This window comes from Tarenaya hassleriana, unplaced genomic scaffold (assembly GCF_000463585.1).
Source record: "Tarenaya hassleriana unplaced genomic scaffold, ASM46358v1 Cleome18, whole genome shotgun sequence".
Lineage (NCBI taxonomy): Eukaryota > Viridiplantae > Streptophyta > Magnoliopsida > Brassicales > Cleomaceae > Tarenaya > Tarenaya hassleriana.
Genome location: NW_010965216.1, coordinates 1,847,088 through 1,859,370, shown reverse-complemented (window position 1 = coordinate 1,859,370; position 12,283 = coordinate 1,847,088). Strand labels below are relative to the sequence as shown.

Here is a 12,283-nt window from a genome sequence, read left to right as displayed (position 1 = left end):
GAGAGCAAGTTCTTCAGACTTGGAAGAGATAAACCGGATGTACTCATCAATAGATTGCGTGCCCTTCACGCAACGTTTGATCTGATCGTGTAATTGAAGAAGATGACCACGAAAGGCCTTACCATAAGTATTGGCCAGAGTTTGCCAAGCGTCATGGACCGAGGCAGATCGAGCTACAAGTGGCTGTAAGGGAACAGAGATTGATCCGAGAAGCACACTGAAGAGGAGACGGTCCTGCTGTTTGAACGGTCCTACTGATAACTCCTATTTGTCTCTACATTTCCAGGGCATTTTTATAGGATTTATACGAGGATCACATACATTTGTAGGCATTATAGGCGTGTTAGACCACGAAACTCGGTTTGGTTGTGTTTTTATAGTATTACAGGTCTCAGATGCGATTTGGAGCAAGACGGGAGCAATCTGGAGCTAAAAGGATGAAAGAGTCAATAATTTCCTGCCTTGACTCGGCCAGAGTCAACCACGGAAAGTGGGCCGAGTCAACATGCTGAAAATGGTCCAATTCAAGCCTATTACGAAGAGCCCGAGTCAGAACGTCCGAGTCAGAATGGCCGAGTCAGAAGCCTCGAGTCAACATGCCCGAGTCAGAATGCCCGAGTCAGAAAACTGGGCTGGGCCGAAACTATTTAGATCCCGTTTTGACTCAGTCGAGTCAGAGTTTTGACTCTGTCCGAGTCAAAACCCAGAAAAAACTCAGATTCAAAATTTTCAGAGTTTGAGTGGGAATAGGACTTCGGGAGCGCCGCCTAGGGTTTATAAAGGAAGCCTACAGACGTCCAAGAGAGGAGAGAGACTTTATACAGACGTTGGAGAGCTTTGGTGAGAGAAATAGGAGTAAAACGAGATTTCGGGAAGAAGAAGGAGAGCTGGAACGTGAAGATCGCATTGTTGTCGACATGAGCCTTTCTTCTTCCTCTTTTCTTTCTGTTTCTAGTTTTATTATGTGTTTTTCCATGAACCGTGAGTAGATCCACGACTGTGGGTTAAGGATTCGTTTGTGTTTTTGGTATGTTTGAACCCTAACTTGGTTGCGATTTGGATTTATTTTGGTTTTATCGATTTGTGCTTTATTCGATTGGTGTTTGCTGACCCCTTGGCCAATTATTTTAGATTCTGAATTACATAGGAATATGGGTTTAGTTTCGGATAAAAATCGATAGAATAGATCGTATTATTCACATAGGAATATGGTTTGATCAATCTAGAGTTGATGATAGCGTTCTTCATGCATCTAGTTTGATAAATCACATAGGGATATGGATTTAGAGAACTTTAGATAGTGAGTTATATGACGGGAGGTGATTTCTCTTCTTTGATACTTGACGATTCCCGAATACAGATTCAATATCGTGTTTCTCGCATGCTTAGCATATACCCATACACGCAAACACGATCCCGACACCCACGGTCATCTTAGATTGCTAGTTTACTCGTTTTTATTGCTTTGCTTCCTTGTTTTCCATTCATTTCATATACTTCCATCATCACACTCACTTACTTGCTTTGATTTAGTTTCGATTAAGGTTTAGATTTAGCTACCGGTCCTTGCGTTCGACCCCGTGTTACGACGATCCGTATCCTTGCGGTGAGTTATGAATCGGGTATAAATTCTAGACTCGGTACACACGTATCAAGAACCATCAGAAGAGATGAACCTATCAAGTTGGTAGCCTTCAAGCAATAATCTCACTTGAACGCTCCAGGTAATGTAGTTCGTCGGAGTGAGTTTAGAGACATTCGTCATGTTAACCGAGAGAAGAGATTTTCGAGGATCCGCGGGATTGAACGTGACAATAGTGTCCATTGCAGAGGAGGTAGCAAGTGAGATTCAAGTCATGGATTAAATCCAATCGACATCTCACACGAGTCATCCAGTCACTTGTTCCAAACAAGTACTCATGACCGTGATCCGTATCCAATACACATGATCATCATTATGATCATCCATCACGCCTCATGTTAGTCTTATTTCATCATTGTTCCCACAATGACAAACGACTAAGGAATTTAGGATCGTACATTACGATCCATGGATAATCATTATTTATCAAATATGCAAAATAAATAATAAATAAATAATGTATTCATCCAATAAATACATCGTATCATACATGGTTCTCATATCGTATGATCATCCCAGAGCATCATATACATCAGAATAGTCAGGTTTTCAAGCTCAGAGGTGATGTGGTGCGAAGCTTCACTATCAACAAGCCATGCATTCGGATCAAAAGGAGAAACCGAAACATGATTGGTCTTAGGTTGCCAAGGCCGAGACTCAATCGACGCCGATGGACCCGAAGACGAGGAGAAGATAAGGCGGAATTGCGGACAACGCTGAGCACTGTGTTCGAAGACACCACACGCCTGACACTTTCCCTGATAGCCCCGAGAGTTGCCAGAATGAGACCGATTCCAAGGCTGACCACGAGAGCTTCCCTGACCACGAGATGGCGGGCGAGATCTAGTACCCATCGGATTAGCAGTGACCGGAAACGGAGAAGACGCGCGAGAAGTAGCAACAACAAGCTTAGTCTCATGGTTAAGGAGCTTCTCATGAAGTTCCTCAACCGAGATTGCAACATCTTTGGCGAGAACCATATCGACAATTGGCTTGTACTCCTCCGGAAGACCATCAAGGATAGCATCGAGTATATCCTCAAGGTCAAGTGGTTTACCAAGGAGAGCAAGTTCTTCAGACTTGGAAGAGATAAACCGGATGTACTCATCAATAGATTGCGTGCCCTTCACGCAACGTTTGATCTGATCGTGTAATTGAAGAAGATGACCACGAAAGGCCTTACCATAAGTATTGGCCAGAGTTTGCCAAGCGTCATGGACCGAGGCAGATCGAGCTACAAGTGGCTGTAAGGGAACAGAGATTGATCCGAGAAGCACACTGAAGAGGAGACGGTCCTGCTGTTTGAACGGTCCTACTGATAACTCCTATTTGTCTCTACATTTCCAGGGCATTTTTATAGGATTTATACGAGGATCACATACATTTGTAGGCATTATAGGCGTGTTAGACCACGAAACTCGGTTTGGTTGTGTTTTTATAGTATTACAGGTCTCAGATGCGATTTGGAGCAAGACGGGAGCAATCTGGAGCTAAAAGGATGAAAGAGTCAATAATTTCCTGCCTTGACTCGGCCAGAGTCAACCACGGAAAGTGGGCCGAGTCAACATGCTGAAAATGGTCCAATTCAAGCCTATTACGAAGAGCCCGAGTCAGAACGTCCGAGTCAGAATGGCCGAGTCAGAAGCCTCGAGTCAACATGCCCGAGTCAGAATGCCCGAGTCAGAAAACTGGGCTGGGCCGAAACTATTTAGATCCCGTTTTGACTCAGTCGAGTCAGAGTTTTGACTCTGTCCGAGTCAAAACCCAGAAAAAACTCAGATTCAAAATTTTCAGAGTTTGAGTGGGAATAGGACTTCGGGAGCGCCGCCTAGGGTTTATAAAGGAAGCCTACAGACGTCCAAGAGAGGAGAGAGACTTTATACAGACGTTGGAGAGCTTTGGTGAGAGAAATAGGAGTAAAACGAGATTTCGGGAAGAAGAAGGAGAGCTGGAACGTGAAGATCGCATTGTTGTCGACATGAGCCTTTCTTCTTCCTCTTTTCTTTCTGTTTCTAGTTTTATTATGTGTTTTTCCATGAACCGTGAGTAGATCCACGACTGTGGGTTAAGGATTCGTTTGTGTTTTTGGTATGTTTGAACCCTAACTTGGTTGCGATTTGGATTTATTTTGGTTTTATCGATTTGTGCTTTATTCGATTGGTGTTTGCTGACCCCTTGGCCAATTATTTTAGATTCTGAATTACATAGGAATATGGGTTTAGTTTCGGATAAAAATCGATAGAATAGATCGTATTATTCACATAGGAATATGGTTTGATCAATCTAGAGTTGATGATAGCGTTCTTCATGCATCTAGTTTGATAAATCACATAGGGATATGGATTTAGAGAACTTTAGATAGTGAGTTATATGACGGGAGGTGATTTCTCTTCTTTGATACTTGACGATTCCCGAATACAGATTCAATATCGTGTTTCTCGCATGCTTAGCATATACCCATACACGCAAACACGATCCCGACACCCACGGTCATCTTAGATTGCTAGTTTACTCGTTTTTATTGCTTTGCTTCCTTGTTTTCCATTCATTTCATATACTTCCATCATCACACTCACTTACTTGCTTTGATTTAGTTTCGATTAAGGTTTAGATTTAGCTACCGGTCCTTGCGTTCGACCCCGTGTTACGACGATCCGTATCCTTGCGGTGAGTTATGAATCGGGTATAAATTCTAGACTCGGTACACACGTATCAAGAACCATCAGAAGAGATGAACCTATCAAGTTGGTAGCCTTCAAGCAATAATCTCACTTGAACGCTCCAGGTAATGTAGTTCGTCGGAGTGAGTTTAGAGACATTCGTCATGTTAACCGAGAGAAGAGATTTTCGAGGATCCGCGGGATTGAACGTGACAATAGTGTCCATTGCAGAGGAGGTAGGGTCGACGGCTGATGCAGTGGGTGTAGCCATGAGAACAAGGGTTGACAACACCAAAGGAGGGCGTCGTCGGAGAGAAGCAGAGAGCACACCAACGGCAGCGGAAAAAAAAATAGTGGTGGCGGCTAGGTTTTGGTCGCGAGACACTTTAGGCTATTGATACCATAATAGATATTTGAAAAGCTTACTTTATTGTTATTCATGCTTCGTATATATACATGTGTGAGAGAGACCTAGATACAACTACTTCCCTAAATGTGGGAGATATCGAATATACAAGAGATATTATATATATCACCAATATAATAAAATTTTCCAATTTGCATGTTGAAGGGTGCTTAGAGTTAAAAGAGTTTCTCGGTTAAACAGAAGGTTCCGGTTTTGAACAAAACTGAAGAAGAATTTGAGTTGTTTGGAGAAATTGAAGGTCGGTTATGGTTTAATTAAACGATGCGTTTCGAGCTGAGCGGGAAGGATATAATCGAAAATCAGTTTTGGTTGTTACTCGGTTGAATCTGCTTTATAAACCTGAGTTGTCATCGTCTTCTTCGACGAGATCTTTTTTCTTTTCACTTTCAATTCTTGTATCAGGGTGTGTGTTCGTCTTTCGTTCATTCCGGATTTGTAAAAGGAAGCGCATAAGCATAATGAATTGCCGAGATCTCCCTTGGCCGTGAGTAGGATCAAAGTGATCCGAACACGTTAAATTTCTCGTGTCTGTGTGTGTGAGTGAGAGATCCAAAATTCGGCGCCATTATCGTTCACAGATTCACACGATAAGATTGCACAATATATTTTTGTAACTTCTTACCATCAAGCGGTTTCCTAGCAATTATTTAAAAAGAAATGTAATAGGGGAGCTCGTAAACTGTACGAATCATATATATTACTTAATTAGGTTATGGTTATTTTACATGATTTTGTTCTAATTCACATTTTTTTTTGTCCGCGAATACCATTCACTCTTATAATATTGTTGCTCGTTATTGCACATTTGAATGATAAAATCCAAAGGAAATGATACATGCAATAGTGTTTTTGGTGCAAATTTCTTGTGGGGTAGATCCGATGACAAACACATCATTTAGACATTAGTGGACTGCTTCGTGCAAATCGAAACATGACTATAGAACAACCAGGGAATCATTTGAACCTAGATATCTATTCCATATCATCATATAAATACAATGTATTTCTTCATCGTGGATCATTATATATGAACAATGTATAATGGTGATGGATATAATGATGATGATGATGATGATGATGATGATGATGGTGGTGATAATATAAATAAAAAGAAGAAGAAAACAATTTGCAAAATGTTACAAATAAAATTAGAGGGAAAGAAGAACAAGAAATGATGGGTTCGGGGTAGGGGGACCTAAGCAACAAAGAAGAGAAAGAAAACAAAACCGAGTGGGGTTTTTGATGTGAAGAACACGTCGGTCCATGTGATTATATAAACAACAACGAGATATGTAGAAGAGAGCGGGACGCGTTATTACCTGTTCCATGGCAACAAACACGACACCCCAATCTGAAAGTGCTTTTCCTATTTTTGCCCCATTCATTTCTGTCACTTCTCCTTGTGTTCCTCTCCACACTTAGGTTTGTCCCCACCCTGCTGCCCTCTTTGCCTCTTTATCATTTTTTTTTATATGATAATAAAATGGTTAATAATCAAATTTGCAATCTTTGATGGTTTCTACAATATTCGGTATATACTTAAATTTGATTAGTTCAATCGACGAAAACGGAGGCGTTTAGCGTCTGTCTCATCCTCCGTTCGAATCTTCAAATTTGAGAAAGAATATTGGCATGGACTTCTCTGGTTTCTGAGATTAATATAGAATAAGGTCCATGATACTCAATTACCTAAAAAAATATTCGGTATGTGAAAGCATAATTTTAGGGAACAAGACCGGTTTAGTTCATTTTAGTTTGGTATAGTGTCTATCAAAGGTTTACACGTATTAGAAATAGAATTCCATAATATATAACTCGAATACTCTATATATAATTTACAATGACACGAGAGAAATGTATCTCCAACCCATCATTGTTCAAAAGAAGTTCGGTTAAACGATTTGATGAATCTATTGTGTGGCCCAAAATTCTGTGATTGCAAATTTTTCTACTTTATATGTGTGTGAAGATAAGTTAATTAGACAAAGGATTTGTTTGGACGGTCCGACCAATGTTAACTAAGCAATTGTCTTGTGTTCGGTTTAATTAAGGATGAAGATTGGAGTCCACCACGGTCGAGGGCATACATGAGTAACGTTTATAACTGTAGTTCCATGTATTCCCACTTGTATCTTATACTCTTTTCTTTTCCGACATCATGTAGAAGCTTTTCGCAATTATGGTATGCTTATATGATGGAACCCTAAATAAAATAAATCGTCTTGTAACATGTTTATCAAATTATAGTTATAATTCATTTGAAAATAATACATCAGGTCGATTTTATATTACCTGTTGTTTTATAATATATGTGTGTGTATCTGATTTTATCACAAAGTAACCTAGGGTTTATTATTTAGTGTAATTGGTCTGTCAAGTATATATATATATATATACATGAATCACGTTCGACCAGAAAATCACATCAAAACTGTCATGTTTAATTTGATTTGTTCGATCATCCCAAGATCTTTAATCATCACATATAGTGGTTTCTCTTTAACATCAAAATGAATTGAACAAATAAAAAAAAATATATATACCCAATTTGGATAAGTAAATTGTACGCAAAGTATCTATACCGCATGAGTTCGAGCTTTAAATTGAGGAGAAAAACATAAATTCTAGTATTATGACTTACTTCCGTTCCCGAGATTAATCTGGATTTCGATCCAAAACATCCGATTATCTAAAAAAAATATATACACACCCAAATTTCAAAGTCTTCTCCACCTTTGGATTTTCAAAGCAATAAAACAAATGTATCAAATAATATACTAGTCTTCTGACCAAATACACTGAGAAAAAATTGCTATGTATGACTTGGAAATGTAAACACTTTATTATTTAATGAAATTGGACTTGGCAACAAGACTTTATATTAACATTTATGATGAACAAATATGTATTATTTTTTTCCGCACTACACGTTTAGGGCATCATGGATCTTGATTGATTGCATATTTTATCCACATTCGACGCAAGTTATTCATGCATATATTTACATGTATGAAAATCTAAATTTGATTTGTTCGATCATGCTTTTATTTAAATATAATATATCTATACTACTGTTATCGTGTCTGATTTCGACAATGACATAAAGTTTGAATAGATAATTTGTATTTTTCAAATGGTATTATTCTTGTTTAGAAAAAAAAAATACATAGTGATTGGTCATCGGAAACAATAATGGAATTGTTTAACGTTCAAAATTTGTTTTTAAAATTCTCGAGACTAAATTAATTATACAAAATTTCTACGAGATTGGTTCTATTCACAAAAGGGTGCAAAGTATCGAATAGTGAATACCAATCTAACTTTGACTCCTATATTAAGGATGCAGTTTTCACGTCCCATATGACTGTAAAATCTAACAACTAATATATATATATATATACATACATATATATATATATATATATAGATTTTCAAACACCAATAGACTCTTCGACCAACTGAAGAGAGGGGTTATGCCCATGTTACTAATTGCATAATCATCGTGTGTGTGTATATATACACACACACACACACATTGGAATTACAGGAAGAGTGTTGATTATTACATTTTCCGGGGAGAATATTATGTCTGGAGAATCATAATTATGAATTAATAAATCTTGATTACATTATTACATATCTTTCGAGCTGAAATTCCCCATGTGATTAAATAGAGTGGCGTACGACCAAATCATACTAAAACTTGAGGTATGTTCCATAACTGCATCACTTTTTTAGGATTATGAGTTTGGTTCATATAATATTCATATATATAAACCAACAGCAACATATAGTATATACACTAATATATATATAAAATATATATATAGACATATATATGTATGTCTAATCAAGAATCCTAATAATATTTTGTTTGGAAAGCACGAGTGCAACAGGAAAAATCTTAAATGAATAAACAAATTCCGGGGTTAGCAATGATGATAGAGAAGGACAAGCTTATTTAAATATTTATAAGACAAACTAAATATAATGACATATTGTGATTGTGATTATTGCACAAATATCTACACATAATCCCCCCGAAAGAAATATTTATATACATCTCAATGAACAATTTTTTTTTTAAAAAATACTACTTTAATCTTGTTGGATAATCAAACTTTGTATATTAATTCGATAAAAAGATATACATATCCTATTAATATATTCTGAATTTAAAATTTTAAATAGAAGTATAAAATAGACACGGCATTAATAATAAAATGAAAAAAAAAGTAGAATTTTAAAAATACAATTTTATCGTTATAAATGAAAAATCAAACGCTTCAAGGGGAAGAAATACTGTGTAAAACCAAGTTTGATCATATTCAAAATTTGCGTCCGTGAAAAAAGGTTATAAAATATTGGAGGACTTAAGTACAATAACACAACAATTAACAGAATTATTAAAAACAAATGATGAAAGTAAATTTGTCACGACTAGGGTTGTCGCCGTCGCCGTTACCGTCGCGGAGGTTCTTCATCTCCGGAGAGGCTCATCGCCGGTAAGATCTCCATCTCATCGTCCTCCTCGTTTGTCGTTTCTTGTCTCTGTTTCCCAACTTAGTGGGAGCAAATCTGAGATTCATGGAAATTTCTTCGAATCAACTTGAGTTGTCTAGTTCTTGTCTGAATAATCAGTTTAAAGTTCCAGGTATCACGTATCTGATTTGAGTTGTATAGTCCCATGAAAATTTCTTCGGATCAACTTGAATTTTTCTACTGGGTATGCTTCATCGATATTATTTTGGGTCTTTGCGATTTTTTGTTTGGTTAGGTTAAGACCACTCGATTGTCGATTCGTTGGGTTTCTGTGCTCTCAGACTCAGTTCTGTGTTCTAATTTGGACGAGTGGGACAAAGTTCATGTCTTGTCTATATTGATTGGTAATCATAGCTGTTGCTTTTGATGCGCTTGGCGTCAGAGTTCATCATGCTACAATGGGTAAGAAGAATTTGAGGTCGGCTGCCATGGCGGCCAAGATGAAATCGAGTGGCAAAGATTCATTTAAAAAAGTAGGAATTATCAGTGGCAGCAATGGAGCACGGAAGTCGGAAAGCTGCAACACAATGTGTCGCTTCGATATTAACCAAGGAGACCCTTGGAGTTCCAGATGAAAGCTTTATATAATTATTCCTCTAACCCTTCCATTCAAAATTCGCAGAAGGGTTTTGTCTGAAATCTTGGGCGCTTCTCTTTAATCTGGGTATGTTTAGTTGTCTTCTCGTTTTCCTTTTTAGGGTTCTTTCCCATTCCAAATTTCCCTATTGTTCTGAAATTGCTGGGGTTTTTTTTTATAAAAAAATTGACTCCAATATGCTTAACATCAGACATTTCACTCTTTTTTTTTTGCAGGAAATATTTAGGTCCCTTGATCATATTATATAACCGGAGATCAATTTGTTTCCATTTCACCGTACATTCTTTTCTCAAAATATCTTGCCGTAAAAAAAATGGAGAAACTCTCAACTCCACCAGGTTTTGTGTCAAAAACATCGTTTGTGTTGAAGCAAGTATCGCGTGAAAAAGAAAGAACCAATCTCCCTGATGATGGGGAAAGTTGCCTAAAGAGCCGACCATGGATACTGCATGATCAGACAGCTCTCAGCGAGGCATCAGAACATGAGGTGGCTCTTAAACCATATCTTTCACAGTACTTGGTTTTTTTCTTCTTCCAAGATTGGTGTCTTATCATTTGTTGGTATCTCTTCTGATTCTTAAAGATGATGGTAACAATTAGATCTTTAAAATGAGATTTATTCTGTAATCTTGCTGGTTTCTGCTGCTACTAATAGGCATTAGATTTGATGCATTGAGGGTTAGCTAAAGCCGCAGTCTTTATTTCTTAAATTGTAATGAGTTTTGCAATGAAATTTTGTTACATTGTTCATCTCAATGAGTTTTATAGCATATAAATTTGACTCATCCACAATCCAAAAATATTCAAAACAATCTTAACTAGTAGAAATGATATATTTTGGTCAAGAAAATTAATGTATGAAATAATTGGTCCATTCATCATGTAATGTGTCCGTTCAATTTAAAGGATGATTACAAAGTTTATACAATTTTTAACAAAAAGAGAGTTAATTTATTGGGAGCAAAAAGTTATGTTGTCCATATTTGATGTTAAGAATGAAATTTTTCTTAGTTTAGAATATGCCTTTTCACGGTTCTGATGTTTATATATGACTGTGTTTGTATGCATGTATGTGTTTGTATGTATATGTATATATCCTGGAAGTAAGTATGTATGTGTATGTATTTTAGGGTTTATAATGAATTTGATGTAGACGTGGTTCGAGTTCTCGCTACGGTAGTTGAATTGGGGGCGGTAATAAGAGATTTGATCTCTCCAAACTCTAGCAAATAAGTTTCCAAGTGTAGGAAACCAAAAGTGTGGACTGCTCAAGAGGGTGCTGGCATCTTCAACACCTTGGCTATGATTAACTACCTTGCAATCGGATTAAGAATCCAAGGATTCAAAGGTTAGTTTTCGTTCTTGAAGTTCTTCATCAAAGCATGATGGTCCGTGGGTCGTTCAAAATTGTTTTGAACTGGTGAGCGAGGATTCTGCGCGATCCAACAACTACTCCAAAGCGAGCACGCTTAACTTTAGAATTCTTTCGAGATGGGACAACCGAAAAGGTAGATGATCTTGTTGTTACGAGTAGTTCAATCAATTTCTTTAAGTTATTTTTGACTGTGTAGTCCCATACCTATATAGTCCTCGGATCTCTCTCATTTCGGTGCGTTTGATTCATCCCTATACTCCTTACCAGAAGCTCATCAGGAGTCATTCCTTGTTTGTGTTTCTCGCACATGCTGTTGCAATTAATATGTATTATATTATGTAGGTTGTCTAGCCAGATGCTAAGTGTCGCATCTATGGCGAGGCTTGAGGAAGGTGAGGCACAGATTACTCGTTACGAGGAGTTATTGTAGCGTATGCTTCCTATACATCCATCGTCAGCCAATGCTTCAGAGCAAGACTTGGTTCAGCCAGCAATCGAGCGTGGTGTCGGACCTTCAGGAGCCTCTGGGGAGCAGGAATACGGATCCGAGAACCCCGATAATTATTTGGTGTAATTTTATTTGTTGTATTTTCATAAACACTTTTATGTATTTTGATATAATAATTACTTTTTAAGTAAATTTTATTTAAATTAAACTTTTTAAATATTTATTTTAATATTTTTGTAACTATTTATATTATAATATAATTATTTTACAAATTCTAAGTTTAAAAATAATTTTTTATAAAGAAATTAGTTTTTTGACAGAATGTATCTGTACTTGTTCCATCACAATTTTTCTACGACAGTATCGTCTCTTTTTGGTCGCACATCACTGAATGAACTATGCGTCGCCACTAACTGCGATGGATTGCCGGTGGAAAACTTTTGTCGTAAAGTTGTGACGGTGTATCAATAACAAATATTCGTCGCAAATGTGCCACAACACAAATATTCATCGCAAATGTGCCACGACGGTGGAGCGATGATATTGTATCCGTCGTATATCAGTGACGGCGTACAACTCCAATCAATCGCT

The 12,283-nt window shown here is 37.3% G+C and overlaps 1 long non-coding RNA gene across 4 annotated transcripts; it reads left to right on the top strand.

The window, feature by feature from the left end:
* The first annotated feature begins 9,087 nt into the window (after nt 1-9,087).
* LOC104810493 lies at nt 9,088-11,867 on the top strand. Of its 4 annotated transcripts, XR_771307.2 has the most exons (4): nt 9,096-9,234; nt 9,654-9,935; nt 10,085-11,377; nt 11,587-11,866. It is a non-coding gene; the product is annotated as an uncharacterized LOC104810493 (long non-coding RNA). The 4 variants fall into 4 exon arrangements; XR_771308.2 differs by having other exon boundaries at nt 9,088-9,234; nt 9,507-9,935; nt 10,085-11,867; XR_771309.2 differs by having other exon boundaries at nt 9,095-9,234; nt 9,626-9,935; nt 10,085-11,867.
* The last annotated feature ends 416 nt before the right edge of the window (nt 11,868-12,283 follow it).